Genomic DNA, 14,830 nt, shown 5'->3' with positions numbered 1-14,830 from the left:
CAGTACTGTTGCTCATTTATCAGGTGCTTTCCTGTGTTGGTAGTTTTCTGTACTTGGTGTGGGCTAGCATGGAGGATGCTCTTCGTCCTCGTCCTCTATCTCCTGGTCTTCAGTAATCTAGATGGCTGTAGATCTGCCCCCCCCCCCCCCCCCGGTTTGATTGTACTCCGATCTGATTCCAACTGGACAGAAAACAATGGCTGACCGTTGAAGGACAGAACCGGCCATCAGATCGAAGATAGTCCAGGGTGGGATTATGTTCTGGACTGAGTGCCGGCCTGCATGAAGAACTTCAAATTCATCCTAACGTCTGGATATGTTCAGAGGGTCCACACCGTCAGATTTCTGAAGATACTAGTAAAGGATTCATTTATTATATAAACTCATTCATACGTCAAACAGAGACATCCAACGATCCATCCTCTCATCCACACGTCTTGACAGTGCAGGGTCTTCATGCATGTGTTTGGACTGTTGGAGGAATCTGGAGATCCCTGAGGAATCCCACACAGACACGGGGAGAACACAGAAGAACCCTGTGGGAATCCAACCAGGGACCTCCTGCCATGAGGGTGTTGCGCCAACCTCTGTCCCATCGTTCCAATAGAGTATTTGAATGTTAAATATTTCAATCCTAAATGAATCTGTAATTGGCTCCTGCGGCGTGGCTCAGAGGGTAGAACCATCGCTCTTGGAACCGAGCATCCCTGGTTGGATTCCCGGTTCCTCCCAGCCTGTCCAAGTGTTGAGCAAGACACTGAACCCCTAACTGCTACTGCTCGTGGTTCATCCATGATGGGTTCAGCAAGGGATTAGTAAAGTACAATAATCTAAGAATGGGATTTCTACCTTGGAGCTATCCTGGGCAATCCTTCCCACCCCCTGTGGAGGAGCTGTGTCCCACATGCAGCTATTTAAGCCGGCCGACCATCTCTCCCAGAACCCGAGGCTTCAGGTGCCCTTTGGGGCCTCACACTGGACAGCTGTGTGGCTGTTAATCTTTGTCCTTCCTCTGTTGTGTCCTGTGTTCTTTTTCAGGCCTGTCTTTGTATCTGTTGAAGGTCTTGATTACCTGTCCTTCACCCAGTGCTGCTGACACTCCCCAGTTTCCCCTTATCTTTTCTATGAGTAACCATCTAAACCTCCCGTTTGAGCCGGGGAGATGGTTGGGGAACAAGCTGAGGAGGAGCTTCTGGATGGGCGAGTTTAGGAGATCCTTATGCCTGGACTCTCATGCCCTGGGGTTGAGGAGCCTTATTGTTTCTTTCTCTGTGGCAGCTTCTGAAACAAACACACTTGAGTTGGGTGCCTCTGACTCTCGGAGCCGCAGATGACGATGCTTGGGCTGTGGCTTGATGTGACTGGGTTTGGATTTGGACAGCTGCTCAAACAAAACCAGATGTTCTGGTCCACGAGGAAGTGCTTGTTGAATACTTTGCTTTGGAGAAGCTGTATTTGAGGAAAGGAATGGCAGACGAGAAGGTCCTGGAGGGGAGGAGCTGTCTGGTTGGAGGGACCGGGGCAGCGTGGGCAGATAAAGGTGTCTCGTGCTCAGAGATGTGGTGACTCCTCAGCCAAGATGTCACAGCTGACATCATGTTTTGAAGTTTTGATCAGCAGTTTTGAAGATAAATTTCACGAGTCACCCGTCGTTCAGGTCAGGAACCATGGGCCTCTGAGCAAGTCTGGGTCATAGTAAAGGTGAAGAAAATAATTTTAGTTTATCCTAGTTTATCCGCGTCAAGCCTCGTAACGGAAAAGATGCGAAAAGAATAAAGGTGATTCCAGGCTGCGTGGACAGAGGAATTTGCATTTGGATCTGCGGTATGTCTAATATGCTATGATAAAATTGCATTGATGAAACTGTCAAATATTAAGTGGCATTTCGAACAAATCCATGCAGCACCAGAGGTTGCATTAAAAGTAAGACATATTTAACTTATTATATGTTAGAAATATTATATGGCTCTCGATGAAATATATTTAGAAATATTTGGCTTTTATGGCTCGCCCAGTCAAAAAGGTTCCCAACCCCTGCTCTAGTGGGAAGGTCGGTGATCAATCCCCACTCCTCCTGATGCCCAGCCACACAATGGGTGCCACTTTTTGGATGTTGCCTACCAGCCGTTGCTAACCAGCAACTTCTAACCAGTCACTGCTAACCAGCCGTTGCTAACCAGCCACTCCTAACCAGCTGTTGCTAGCCAGCCACTGCTAACCAGCCATGAAGCCTTGTTGATTAGCATCAGACGTGGCTGAAGATGATCAATGGGCAGGAGAACAGGCATGTGTGGCCATCTCCTGGTCCTGCTTGAAGACGTCTTTGCCCATCTCCAGTCTGACTGATACCTTTTTAATGACGACTGAGTCTGTTCTATTTGTTGTCCTGGTCTCCTCAGTCTGAAGAGGGAGGGTTCCAGGGGATTCCACGGAAACCACCTATTTTTCATGATTCTTGTGGGGTCAGAGAACAGGAGGACAAAAGTCTGTGGACTCGGACACTGTTCCTCCGCCCTGTCAACGTCCGTCTCACCAGCCATTCCGGGACGGTGAGGAGATCCATCTTATGCCCTTGGAGCTACAGTTCAGGTGACACCAGGCCCATAGAGGGGCTCTGGAAACTTCAGGTGAAACAAGCTAACTGGGCTTCACAGCACCACACACACACACACACACACACACACACACACACACACACACACACACACGCACACACACAGCCTGATAGCTGCCCTGGATGTCATCTTCATCCAAATATTTTTAAGAAGTGGCAAATCTCAGTGAATGCAGGACTATCCAAGGCCGATGTGTACGAGCCTCAACCCTCTGAAGGTCCATGCATGTGGAGCTGAAGCTGCCACCGGGCAGAACCAGACCATGATGGCCACCACTGTCAGCCTCCCAGGACACACACACACACATGGGACAAAGGGAGTGAAGATGAGAGCCAAGGAAAAGTTAGACTAGTGACAAATGCAACAAGTCACAAGGAGCGTTGTCACGGTAATGTCAGTCCAAATATGGCAAGCAACAGCTAATTAGCACCTCTAACCACAGGCGGGCCGCTGACCTAGGGGGGAAGACCTGCTACGAGGCTTCACCTAGCTTTCACCTGAGATATTCCTGGAGGCTGACCTAGATTCTGAGAGTAAGACAAAGAGGAGGAGGAGCTACTCGGAGAACCTGTCAGACCAGGATCTGCCTCAGACCTTTTACATTCCGACTGCTCTGCTGACTGACATCTCCTGGGAGATCTTCACCACTGACAGTAAAATGTCAGACGTGTCAAGAAACCCCACAGTCCTTCCAGAAACTGGGGAAGAAACATCGGACTGAAAGGCCGGCATGATCAGGAGCTCGGTATGGGGCAGGAGACACGTCTCATCCAACACAATCATATGAATCCACTGAGGAACATCTGGCCGGGACCTTCTCACTCCACTTCTTCCTTACAGAGGGTGTGAGTATGAGTGGAGCTGCATGCCAAGAATCAACAACACATTTTTGTCAGTGTGAAAGATATTTTATTGAGAAAAAACGTTCCATCCGTCTCCTCCTGACACATGTGAAGATGCTCCTCTGGGTCAGGCCACACGTCCAACCAGGGATGAGGTCTCAGCTGCAGCTTTTTCCTGGAAGGTCAGTGAAACTGTGGACTGACAGGGACCTGCATAATCCACTAGATCTCAGTGCTCTGCTGGCCACGAGCTCAGGCTGCAGGCTCTGTCGGCCGGATGTGACGAGCTCCAACCCTTCCTGAAAGCTGACCTTCAGGGGAGGGACCACGGAGTGGAGCTCCACCTTCTTCCTATTGGAACAAAAAGCAGCTGGGAGGGGATGGAGGGTCTCCTCTCTGACTGAGAGTCTGGTAGGAGGAGTGGAAGGGAGACTTCTGCTCCGGGAAAGAAGATCTTTTTGAAGCAGAGTCTGAGCCTGCCCTCCAGATGGCACAGATCCCCAAGGAACCGGACGGACAGGAAGCTGAGGAGATCAGAGATGGATGAGCAGAAGGTGACCGAACCCTGATTGTTATCTGATTCTCCCCAAACAAGCAGGGCTGGTTGGCTCTGGACCTGCTGGAAGCGAGAGAAGGCGTGATGGAGACTGGAGAGCTTCATGGACTCTGCTGACCCTATTGACCCCTGCGTCTTCCACAGGGGGTCATCAACCAGGGCTGTGGAGAAATGATGGAGGTGCTTGTAATGGGCTGGACAACAACAACAACAACAACAACAACAACAACAACAACAACAACAACAACAACAACAACATTACAACACAACAACAACAACATTACAACACAACAACAGCAACATAACTGCCACCAACCCAGAGCTCTGTCTACATGTAGTGCAGTACCTGCACAGGTCGATCTGAAAATGAAAGAAAGAATGGAAGAATGTTTTGTTTCATGTCATACTGCCCTGCCTCTATCTATAATGTAACCGTAGTTGTTGTTGTAATCAAAAGGCTGATCGTAGAATATGTGATTTGTCCAAAGACATTCTTAGTCTTAATCTGGAGACAAAGACACAGAAGCTGCAGGCCTTCGTGGAGCTGATGTTCTCGTGCCTGCAGACAGGGGGCACCAGTGCTCAAACAAGCCCTGCGGGATTTATTTCCATCCCGGTGCGTCGTTAAAGGACCTATGAACACATTTGCCTGAGTGAAGATGGATGGAGGCCGCCATGGTTTAATGTGTGCTGTCCGTGCACACACCGCTATCAATCATCTGCAACACACACACACACACACACACACACACACGCACACACACACTCACATTTGGTCTGTGTGAGATGTGGAGCTGAGGCTGGGCCTGGTGGGAACTGGGCTGGAACCAGGAACACAGTAGGTTGGATGAATGGCTGTGCACAGGGAAGGAGATCTCTGCTGCTCTGACTTTAGTTAATTCACTGTGATAGATTTTTAATGACAAACTGTCCTACCCACTCTCATTCTGTGGAGCAGAAATACCGCCTTCTCTGCTCATCCTGCTTCTCTGCAGCCTCCCAAACATCTGCTCCAGGAGCTTACACATCAGACTGATCTCTGATAACAAAGACTGGTTGGACAAACGCTGCATCACCTGAGGACCTTCTGGGTTTGACTGAAGGAGAAATGTGATGAGGAGCTCCGCTTCGGCCTCAGGTGGTCCATAGAGTGTGGACGTTGGGAAACCCATAAAACTGTGTCTCTTCCAGAGTAAAGGCTGAGCCAGGAATTGCTGTAACAGCCACTCCTTTTCAGCTGGTCTTCACAAACTCTGGGTTCTTTGTTCAGAAGGTGTGTATGGTTGTTTTATCTGCAGGGGATGTAAGTCTCTTTCTGAAGGATGGATGCTGCTGTGGAGGTCCATCACCCACAGTTTAATTTCAGCTATGGTGAAAACAGCGGCAGGCACCCGGAGAGGATTCTGCTTCCAGGTGGATGTCTGAGGGGAGGAGGTCCACGACGAGGTCAGGAAACACCTTAAAAGAACCTCTAAGCTGATTGGCCATGAAATAGAGGCCTTTTCTCTTCTTCTCCTCAAACGGCAGTGAAAGCAGCAGAGTCCCATGGCCAGCGGGGCCACAGACTCTAGTCTCTAGAAGAAATACTTTTACAGGTACTTGTGCTGTTGGCAGTGTTTCTGTGGACCGGAGGGCAAAGAAAAGCCAGAACTTTCCTCTGGCAGTTATTAGAGAGGTAATACATGGCTGTCTGAAATTTAACCTAAAACTTAAACACTTCTAGGATGAGCCCAGAAGTGCTTCTGGGCTAAGAGCTTCTGAGGACCAGCCCCAAATCAGACCCAGGGTCGGCTGCCAGCAAAGAAAATTACCGTACTCCTTCTCCTGGCAGGCTGGTGGACCAGCCTAACAGGAGGGGGTTGCCCCTGCAACCACCCGTGCCTGCCGCGGGTTGCGTGCTGTGGGGAGACCCAGCCAGCAGGAGAACTACTGTGGGGTGGAGATGTTCAGGAAGCCCTCCTGAAAACACATCTCATCTGACATGTCTGAGGACATCAGTCTGGATGGAGCCCAAAGTTCAAGCAGCCTTGTGAGGAACCAGAGAAACCAGGATATGTTGTCATCTGTGGATCTGGATGTATGAAAAGCTTCACTGTAAGACACACAAAGACGTCACCTGCTGGAATCGCTGTCACATCTGCATTGTAGATGGATGTCTGGAGAACTCAAAGACCTTCCTGCATGCTCTCTGTACTACCAGTGTAACTGCGTTACTCACAACACACACTTTGGAGAGTATTTCTAGGTTACTGAGCAGACTCAAAGTCGAAGTCAGATTTCCGCCCATGTAGCAGACATGCAGAAACAGAATCGTGACTGGAACAGAATGAGACACACAAACAAGAAGGTGGGAAACCAGTAGATGAACCTCAGTGTGGCGCAGAACCTGAGGACATAGAACCCAAGAAGATGTGGGTTTCTGCCTGATGATACTCCAAAGGAAGAGCTCAGGATTTGACAGAAGGTCATGTGGCCTGGAGATGGACTGCCAAGGAGTGACAAGGAGTACTAAGGAGTACAAAACCCAGTCCTGACACCTTCAGTCCATCATATCCACAAGTATCTAGGACCTTTGGTAGCAGTCCTGAGAGGCTGAGATGTTCTCAGGATTGGGTAAAACAAAGTGAACTGCATCCCAGGCGTCTCCTGACCTGCTGAGCGATGCCTGAGCTCTGGCTGCGGGCTGCTGAGGGCCGTCTGCCGTCCATGAAGTTCACTCAAACTTCTCGGGTGTAGATAAACCAGGTGACTTTGAGAATGAACATAGTGTCTGTCCATCCTGCAGACAAACAACTTCCAGGTGGCCTCATCCCCGTCCCTGAATCCTTGTCAGCTGAAAACCCGCTTGCTCCGTATTATTGAGGCAGCAAATCTCATCTTCTCCTGCAGGCCCAGCAGACGCTCACATTCAAAGCAGGCAGCTGTCAGGTGAGCGGATCAATAGTCTTTCTACAGGTAGCTCCGCCAGGCCGAAGGGGAAGGTCCACGGCGGAGACTAATGCACTTAAGTCCCGGTCAATACCAGAGCCGGGGACAGGAGAGCTGATACTTTGGTTTAGGTTCTGGAACACGAGCAGAGAAGACCGTGGCGGCACTGATGTTCAGGACGCTGTCCTTCAGCCTGAGGCTGTTAATGGTAACCAACAAGTGGAGCTGGAGATGACAAGGGGACTCCAGATAGAGCTCTGAGAGAACCATGAAAGGATCAGGGGGCGAGGGTCCAGAAAATACTTTACATAAAATGTCTCAATCTCAACCATAGGTTCCTGGCAGAAGCTCAAATATTCAGAAGAAAGGAACATGGAGGCTGAAAAGTTGGTGTCTCCTGGACGCTCCTGCATATTTGCAGTCAAAGCCCAGCAGGATGGACGGTCCAGCCTCTGACCCTCCTCATAGGGACCTTCCAGAAAGAGCTCTCAGAACTTCATAAAGTGGCTGCTTCTCCTTGTTTGTACGGTGCAAAGCAAAGCAGGAAGACAGATTCCAGGACCCTCTAACAGAAGCGTCCTGAAGATTCTGTCCGTGGTTCTGGTTGTGGTTTTGAGGCCGTGGCTTCAGGTTGTGGATGCAGCAGAGGAGAAGCGGGGAGCCTCTCCAGCACCAAGACCAGGAGAAGTCACCGGTGAAAGAGCAGCTGGAGTGTTCTTGATGAAGGTTGAATTCCATCACCCAGACCGGCTCTTGACTGCCCCCTCAGGCCGGAAGAGGACACAGACATGCTCCTCAGCTCCTAGCGGAGCAGATGAAATGGAGGCCGAGGTGATGTGCAGGGTTTCTGGCTGCTTGTTATTGGACAGAAGATTGGCGGAGATCGGTATCCTGCCTACGCTGGTCTGCTCTGACCCCTCTCAGGTGCTCCACCTGTGGAGACTCGATTCGGAGACCCTTTGTCCCGTCCAGAACCCTGCACTGCTGCCTCAGGGTCCAGAAACTTGATGTCCACGGATTACAACACATATCACAACCACCTGCAGTTCGGCAGCGTACGAGGATTGCAGAAGATCAGAGGCTTCAGAGAACATCAGCTGAGACCAACTAGCATTTGGGTGGAGCTGTTTTCTGGAGGAGGACCATATGCAGGAGGTAGAAGAACAGACAAGCAGAGTTTGCAGGACATCAAGGTTTCAGGTGCTCCACAAAGTCTCCTCCTCCACCTGGAACCAAGGTCGGCAACCAATCAGAAGGTTTGACCTTCTCCGGCCTGGTGTCTGTGCAGCACCTTGACTGGGGTGACTGGTGCATGCAGGTTCATTCAGGAGAGGTCTTCATCACTGAATTCTGCTCCTCGCTTCTCCTCAGTTCTCTTCGGTTCTCCTCACTTGTTCTCCATTGTTGTTTGTTCTCCTGGGACCTCTTGGTTTGCCTCTGTTCTCAGGGCTCCTGGGTGCTCCTCGGGGCTTCTCCAGGCTCCTCGATGCTCTTGCTTCTTGGCCCGTTTCATGATGGAGGAATGGTCTTGAGTTATTTAGGTTTTCTTCTTCCTCTCTTGAAGAGGCTGGGTGAGCTGGAACCAGTTCTGGTCCGACCCAAGGTTGGGTTTAGACTTCCTGTAGACTCCTGAACGTGCGGCGGCCTGGGACCCAAGCAGTAAGCAGTGAGGGCTGGAGGTCAGAACTGGTCTAGACTTTGAGAAGATCTCAGCCTTGTATTTTTGCAATCACAGTTAACTGCTGATTGTCCTTCTCCTCTGCAGCTAAAGATGAAGACCTGCTTTGTTCCACATGTTCTCCAAGTTTGGTTTGGTTTGAAGGCTGGCAGGTGATCATGACACTCCTCCTGCAAGAGCTGGCCATGCTTCCGTTTCTCACTGGGTTTCAGCTGCAGGATTTCAAGCTGAAGTATGTCCAAGTCTGATCCGACAAACACTCCAAATGCAAGACCAGAAGAATATGAAGAGCCTGACAACTTTCCTCATATCACCCTCTGCCCCCGAACTTGGACAAACATCTCCATGCTTAGGCTGGGAAGCTTCTGTGCTTGACACCCTGGTTTCTGCTGAAACTGAATCAAAGTCAGCACCTTCTCTGCACTCAGACCCCAGAAGAGAGCCCTTGGTCAGGTCACATGGAGCTCACATGGAGCACATGGACTCCATGCGCTGTGCATGGGTGAGATGTTTGCCAAACTCTCATCTCCCGCCTTGTCAGCCCAACCTTGCTTCTCGGACACTCATCTGGTTTGCATGGAGCAAATGACCCTTCCTGCCCTCCTCCTGCCCCTCTTTCACTGAGCTGGTGAGACGAGTAGGTAAGACCAATATGCATAACCATTATTCGTGTGGGGGTGGGTGCTGAGTATGTGGGGGGGGCCTCTGAGTAGGGGGATCAGTGTGTGTGTGTGTGTGTGTGTGTGTGTGTAGGTGTGTGTATATATATGGGGGGGCGCTCTGAGTGGGTGAGGAGTCTCTGAGCAGGGCTCCAATCAATCAGCGGCGCTGACATTCTCCTCAAAAGGAGCTGCTAATTGGAGGTTCATGCAAATCAAACGGACCTTCTGCGCTCAGCAGGAGCGTCTGGCTTGCTTGAACTTCATTGGAATTCTGCTCTTTTGTCAGGGAATTGTGGCCACCTGCTCCAGAATGTACCTGCCTCCTCGGAACGACGGGCACTTTCAGTGGAGCATCCGTGGGGGAGCAATGTCTTCCCGTCTGAGGAGGCCCACCATCTAGATGTGCCGAGGGTTGAAATCAAAGCTTCTGACAGGGAGAATATTCATGTCCAGACCCAGAGGAGACATAGATGGACATCACAGGTCAGACCATCCCACAGTAATCCTTTTCTGCCGAGGGCAAACATCTGCCCCTTCAGTCTTCTCTCTATCAGAGTTTAAGTGGATGTTGAACTCCGGGCTGTGACCTCCGACCCTCGTCTGCCTGAAGGCCCCTGGTCGGCTGAGCCCCTTCGGATCAGCGGCCACAGATCGGACCTTCTGACTTGTTCTGGCTCCGGTGGATGAACCTCATGGGTGGCACCTCCCAAGATCCCGCCGAGCACCATCATGTGACCTGAGAAGATGCAGGACCTTAGTAGTCAAGAGCTTGATGAGGTCAGAGGTCAGAGGTCACAAGACTGGAGAGCAGCAGGAATCGTGAATCCTCTCCTGCTGTCACTTGAAAGACGTCAGAGCTCGGCTGACGTCTCCTGGCTCGGGGAGGCGGTCACGTGATATTTGGAGCAACATGGCGTCACCATGTTTGAGGCCCACCTGAGCAGGTGCGCCTGACCCTGAACCCCGCGGTGTGTTCACTGACCTGCTGGCTCTGGGCGAAGGCCGGATAACAGTAGATATTGTCAAATAAATTGTCCTGGCTTTTGTTCTACACGGTTGCCGAGGAGTTGGCACCTGAGGAACCTGCCGGCGGGGAGGCTGTGTGCTCACGAACAAAAAGCTCCGGAGCTCAAACTTAATTATGGATTTCAAACGAAGTGGTTGAAACACAAAATTAGTCCACTGTTTTCAGGAAAGTCAATTTCATGGCTAACGGCGTCCTGCTTGAGGGCGCGCTGCGATAAAAGCCACTCAGGAGTTCACAGCTGACCTGCTGGAGCTCAGATCCTCATATCCCCTCCTTCATTTTTGAGGGAACTTCAGCACAGACCTGCAATCAGACTTTAAAGAAAAGTCTCCTCGCACTGAAAGGGGCAAACATCTCTGCTCGTTGCAGACGTTTGGGCAGCTGCGGGGGGGAGCTTCTCCGAAGGTCCATCATGACCGGATGTGCTGTGGACTGACGCAACCCGAAGCTTCCTCTGGCTGCGTCGTCATGCTCTTGCCGTCACACCGTGCAGGTGCTGGTTCTCCGGGGCGAAGCAGAGTAAAGGATCTCCTCCACGCCGTCCATGGGTTGAAAGTGGCCGCCTCCGCAGAAGCTCCAAAGATTTAATCCCAGAGAGCCTGCTGAGTGAATAATCTTCATCTCTTTCTGCTGCACTTCACCTTCAAAGGCTGTTTTACAACATGCTTTGGATTCTGCAGAAGGCTCCTCCTCAGTCAGGCCTCCTTTCATTTCATCTTATCTGCACCCTCTTGTGATATCCACCAGAAGGCTCAGGGCTAATCCTAATTAACCTCAGTCTACAAATTATCCATTCTTTTGTTCCCAATCTGATTACTCCCTTAGCTCGCCTATCTCCACTCACTTTCAGCCCTGCGGTCACCCTCAGATGAAGACCAGGATGCTGAGCTCCAGGTGTCCTCAGCTGAGGACCAGGATGCTGAGCTCCAGACCCTCTTCAGCTGAGGACAACCTGCTCTGCTGTGGAGGCATTGCAACTGCTTTGGCCTGAAGATACAAATATCATCAACGACCAGAGAGCGTGACCAGCAGTTGGAAGTGTTGATCATAGGGTGGAGGTCGTGACCATAGGTCAGATGTTGTGACTGTCAGGCGAATGACATGACCATAAGCCACAGGTGCTTAGATAGTGTCTAGGAATATCGTCTTCTTCCTCAAACTGTGACTTCATCTCCTGAAGCTCCTGCTTCTGGTTGCCTTGCTCCAGTTCTCCTAATGTTTTCCATGTTAAAGGTCCCTGGTCCCTGGAGAAGCAGGGAGCAGATGTATTTAGGTGTTGGTTCTGAAAAATTCTGGAGGAAAAGTCACCCCAGCAGCAACCTGATGACGATCAGATCAGAAGCTTTCGCTGTCTTCCTCGGCAGCCAGTTGGAGCTCCACCAAGGATCGGGCACTCTGACAGCCTCTCCATGAGATGGAATCCTCTGTGGAGATAAACAAAGCTGTGAGATGGTTCTCCTGGGGGAAGAGCCATCAGCTCTAAAAATAGTCCGTCAGAAGGTCCCGGCCAATTATTCCAGAATAATTCTGGAATGGCCTTTCATCAAAACAACATCATCCATCTCCTCTGCTGTCTCAGCTCCCTCCGCCCAAGGGGTGGAGGTGGAGATGGAAGAGGAGGGGGAAGAGAGGCGGTGGAGGAGATAGAAGAGGACAGGGAGGTGGAGGAGATGGAAGAGGACAGGGAGGTGGAGGAGATGGAAGAGGAGGAAGTGGAAGAGGAGAGGTGAAGGTAAGCAATGAAATGCAAAACTGAATCTGTCAGTGTGAGCAGTGTGTGAGGAGGAGACCTGCCTGAACCAAACGTCTGACACACCTCAAAACTGAAGGATAGCCTGAATCCGCAGTAACCCAGACATGTCCATCATACAGTTGCTCCTGGCTCACGAAGAGCTGGAGCTCTGTTCTGTCCAGTCACTGGCTGACTTCTTTGTCAGCGTCTCCAGGGGACCATCTCACACCTACCTCTTCCTCCTGCCTCCTCCTTCCTGCTCCTCATCCTTCCATTGTTCCTGCAGGAACCCATCTGGCTGACGGTTCTAGGTCAGGCTGAGAAGAACCTCCACCAGGAGCTTCCTGATTAAGACCCCAGAGCTTCAACCTAAGGCTGTCAAAGGAGTTGAGCAGGTGGCAGAGAGAGGAGGAATACCAGCCTCCTTCAATCTCCTAAACCCTCCTCCACCCCCAGAGGGACAGGATGTTAGCTGTGAGTTTTACCTCAGTGTTCAGCTGTCATCAGATATCTGCATTAATTTTTTCTTTGAGGAAATAATGAACGCACACACACACACACTTGCACACCTTTGCTCCAGCCTTGAAGTAGTGTTGTGTTATGAGCAGGAGGGGATGGCAAGACCTCCTCGCTGCTGCCCACAGCCGCTGTTACGGGGGCAGGAGACAGAGAAGGGAGGCCGCCTGCTGCTTTGGAGCAGCCAGGAGAAACACAAACACTTTGTCGCTGCCATGATGTTGACTGATGTGTGTGTGTGTGTGTGTGAGTGAGTCTCTACAGTCTTTCAAACATCTAGCCTGTCCCTCTGTGTGGAGTGGATGTAAGTGGATGTAGAGGAACGCGGCGAGGAACTGTGGGATGGAGCTGCATGGAGAGCCTGCACAATGCACCAGCTGAGGAGAAGGTGTGGGAGACGAGCCATTGCTGTAGCATAGACAGATGGCCTGGTACCTTTACAGCCTTCACTGAGCCTGCGTCCTCCACTGGACCCACAGGCCCTGTTGCTTCCCATCTGCTCGTCTTTTCTGGCAGCGCCACCTGCACTTCCTGTCCCAGATCTGTCCTGGCGGCGGAGAGAGGGGGGGTGAAGAGTACTCCTGACAGGGGAGTAACGCAGGTAGGTCACAGACCCCCGTCCCTGTCATCCTGCTCCACCTGCCAAGTGTCTTTTGGTTTTAACATCTATTTTGATGTTTTGTAGATGGTTCTACCTCCACCTCCACCCCATCTCAACATGCGCAGGGGTCAACCTGCTGTCCTTGGTGTCTTAAAGGGGCCTGGTCCATCTCATCATTCCAGCACATGGATTTCTCTTCCTGGCCTCGAAGTCTGTGTGTGTGCGCGCCCTTGCTTGTGGGCTGCTTATTAAAACCCACGACCAAATGGACCTAACCCTGAAGTTCCTCGTCCTATCTCCTCCGAGTGGAGGCCAGTGGGACCTTGGTCTCTTGGAGGAGATGAGGAGGCCTGAACAGAAGAGTGGCGTTTGTTCTGAATCTTCTCTGGTGAATCTTCTTTGAGCCTGGAGGATATCCAGTGTTCTCCTCTCATCCAGGCATAGAAGAACCGGTGACCCTGGATCTAATCCGTGTATAATGACAGGTGGTCCTTTACCTGCAGCAGAGCCGGCACCTCACAGCTCGGCACACGACAACGGCGGGCAGTTGATATTATGGGCTTTGGCCCCCCAGGGGCTGCAGGGTCTCCTCTTGCTGCATCAACAAACAAAGTGAAGAAATCATTGGGTTATGATCTATTACCCATCACTATGGAGATGATGTTTTGCCATGGCAACCAGCTGTCAGGTACCAGGTGACCGGAGCCTCAAATGTTTCTTGACGTCTGTCTTCGAGACATGTTGGAGCGTCTCCACGCCTCTGTCCTCCGAGGGCCGCCAGGAAAGGAGGTCATCACAGCCGCGCCCACCGCTTTGCATGGGGCTTGTTCATCAGTGACGAAGGTACGGAGAACTGAACCAAACCTGTGCCCAGACCGCTAACCTAGGAGAAGATCCAATGCTCCTATGCAGCACCGGATCAGGGGCTCTATCTAGAACCACATGACAGCCTTCTCCAGGTGAACTCAGTGGAACATGGAGAACAGATGCCAGCAGCTGAGTTATGTTCTAAACAGGTCCAGAAGGAGAGGGACGTTGATCTGAGTCTCAGAGACCTTCTCCGTCTGTCTGTATCTAATTACAAATCTCAAGTTGTACGAGATGAAGTGGAGGTGCAGACGTGCTCGTGTCCAGCAAGACAGAGGACATTCATCGACTTCCTCCATGTGCACAGAGACCTGTGTTGTTCGGATGGAGACATGCCAGGTGACTGGCTGGGTGGTGGAGGTGGACTTGGAGGTGGAGGAATGAAGATCCCCAGCTGGTGTGACAGACACAGAGCTGAAGGCGCTGACCTCCTGCAGGCGCTGGAGGCAGACATAAATGAAGAGGCATCAGCTGAGCAGGACGCCAGCTGTCATCAATGGAGGACCTCAGAGGAGGTTTTCTGACAGGGAGCCACCAGAAGAAGACATCTTCTGCACCAGATAATTATCTCCAGGTGTATCTCCACAAAACCTGTTCTAGAACAGGACAAACCCCATTTCTAGGAGGAACTAAGGCAACCATGGGAACACTCAGGTGGAGGGAGGTTGGCGATTCGATTCCCAGCCCTCCCGATTGCATGACCTTGGGCAAGGTGGTGACCCCACCTGCTCCTGCTGGTCTGGTTAGCACCTGATATGGCAGCTCTGCTGCCAGGTGTGTGTGTGTGTGTCTGTGTGTGTATGTGC

General features: G+C 51.3%; 3 long non-coding RNA genes across 3 annotated transcripts; all 3 read left to right on the top strand.

The window, feature by feature from the left end:
• Positions 1–2,783: 2,783 nt before the first annotated feature.
• LOC147224625 (uncharacterized) lies at positions 2,784–4,391 on the top strand. Its single transcript, XR_015107400.1, has 3 exons — positions 2,784–3,460; positions 3,572–4,011; positions 4,158–4,391. It is a non-coding gene; the product is annotated as an uncharacterized LOC147224625 (long non-coding RNA).
• Positions 4,392–5,375: 984 nt separating this feature from the next.
• LOC147224624 (uncharacterized) lies at positions 5,376–5,825 on the top strand. The gene is made up of 3 exons (XR_015107353.1): positions 5,376–5,459; positions 5,541–5,608; positions 5,737–5,825. It is a non-coding gene; the product is annotated as an uncharacterized LOC147224624 (long non-coding RNA).
• Positions 5,826–8,594: 2,769 nt separating this feature from the next.
• LOC147224623 (uncharacterized) lies at positions 8,595–10,338 on the top strand. The gene is made up of 3 exons (XR_015107415.1): positions 8,595–8,620; positions 8,707–9,260; positions 9,568–10,338. It is a non-coding gene; the product is annotated as an uncharacterized LOC147224623 (long non-coding RNA).
• Positions 10,339–14,830: the final 4,492 nt, after the last annotated feature.

This window comes from Fistularia commersonii, chromosome 17, assembly GCF_037954325.1.
Source record: "Fistularia commersonii isolate RoL2024-O1a breed Wild chromosome 17, RoL_Fcom_v1.0, whole genome shotgun sequence".
NCBI lineage: Eukaryota > Metazoa > Chordata > Actinopteri > Syngnathiformes > Fistulariidae > Fistularia > Fistularia commersonii.
This window is presented reverse-complemented; position numbering and strand designations above follow the sequence as displayed.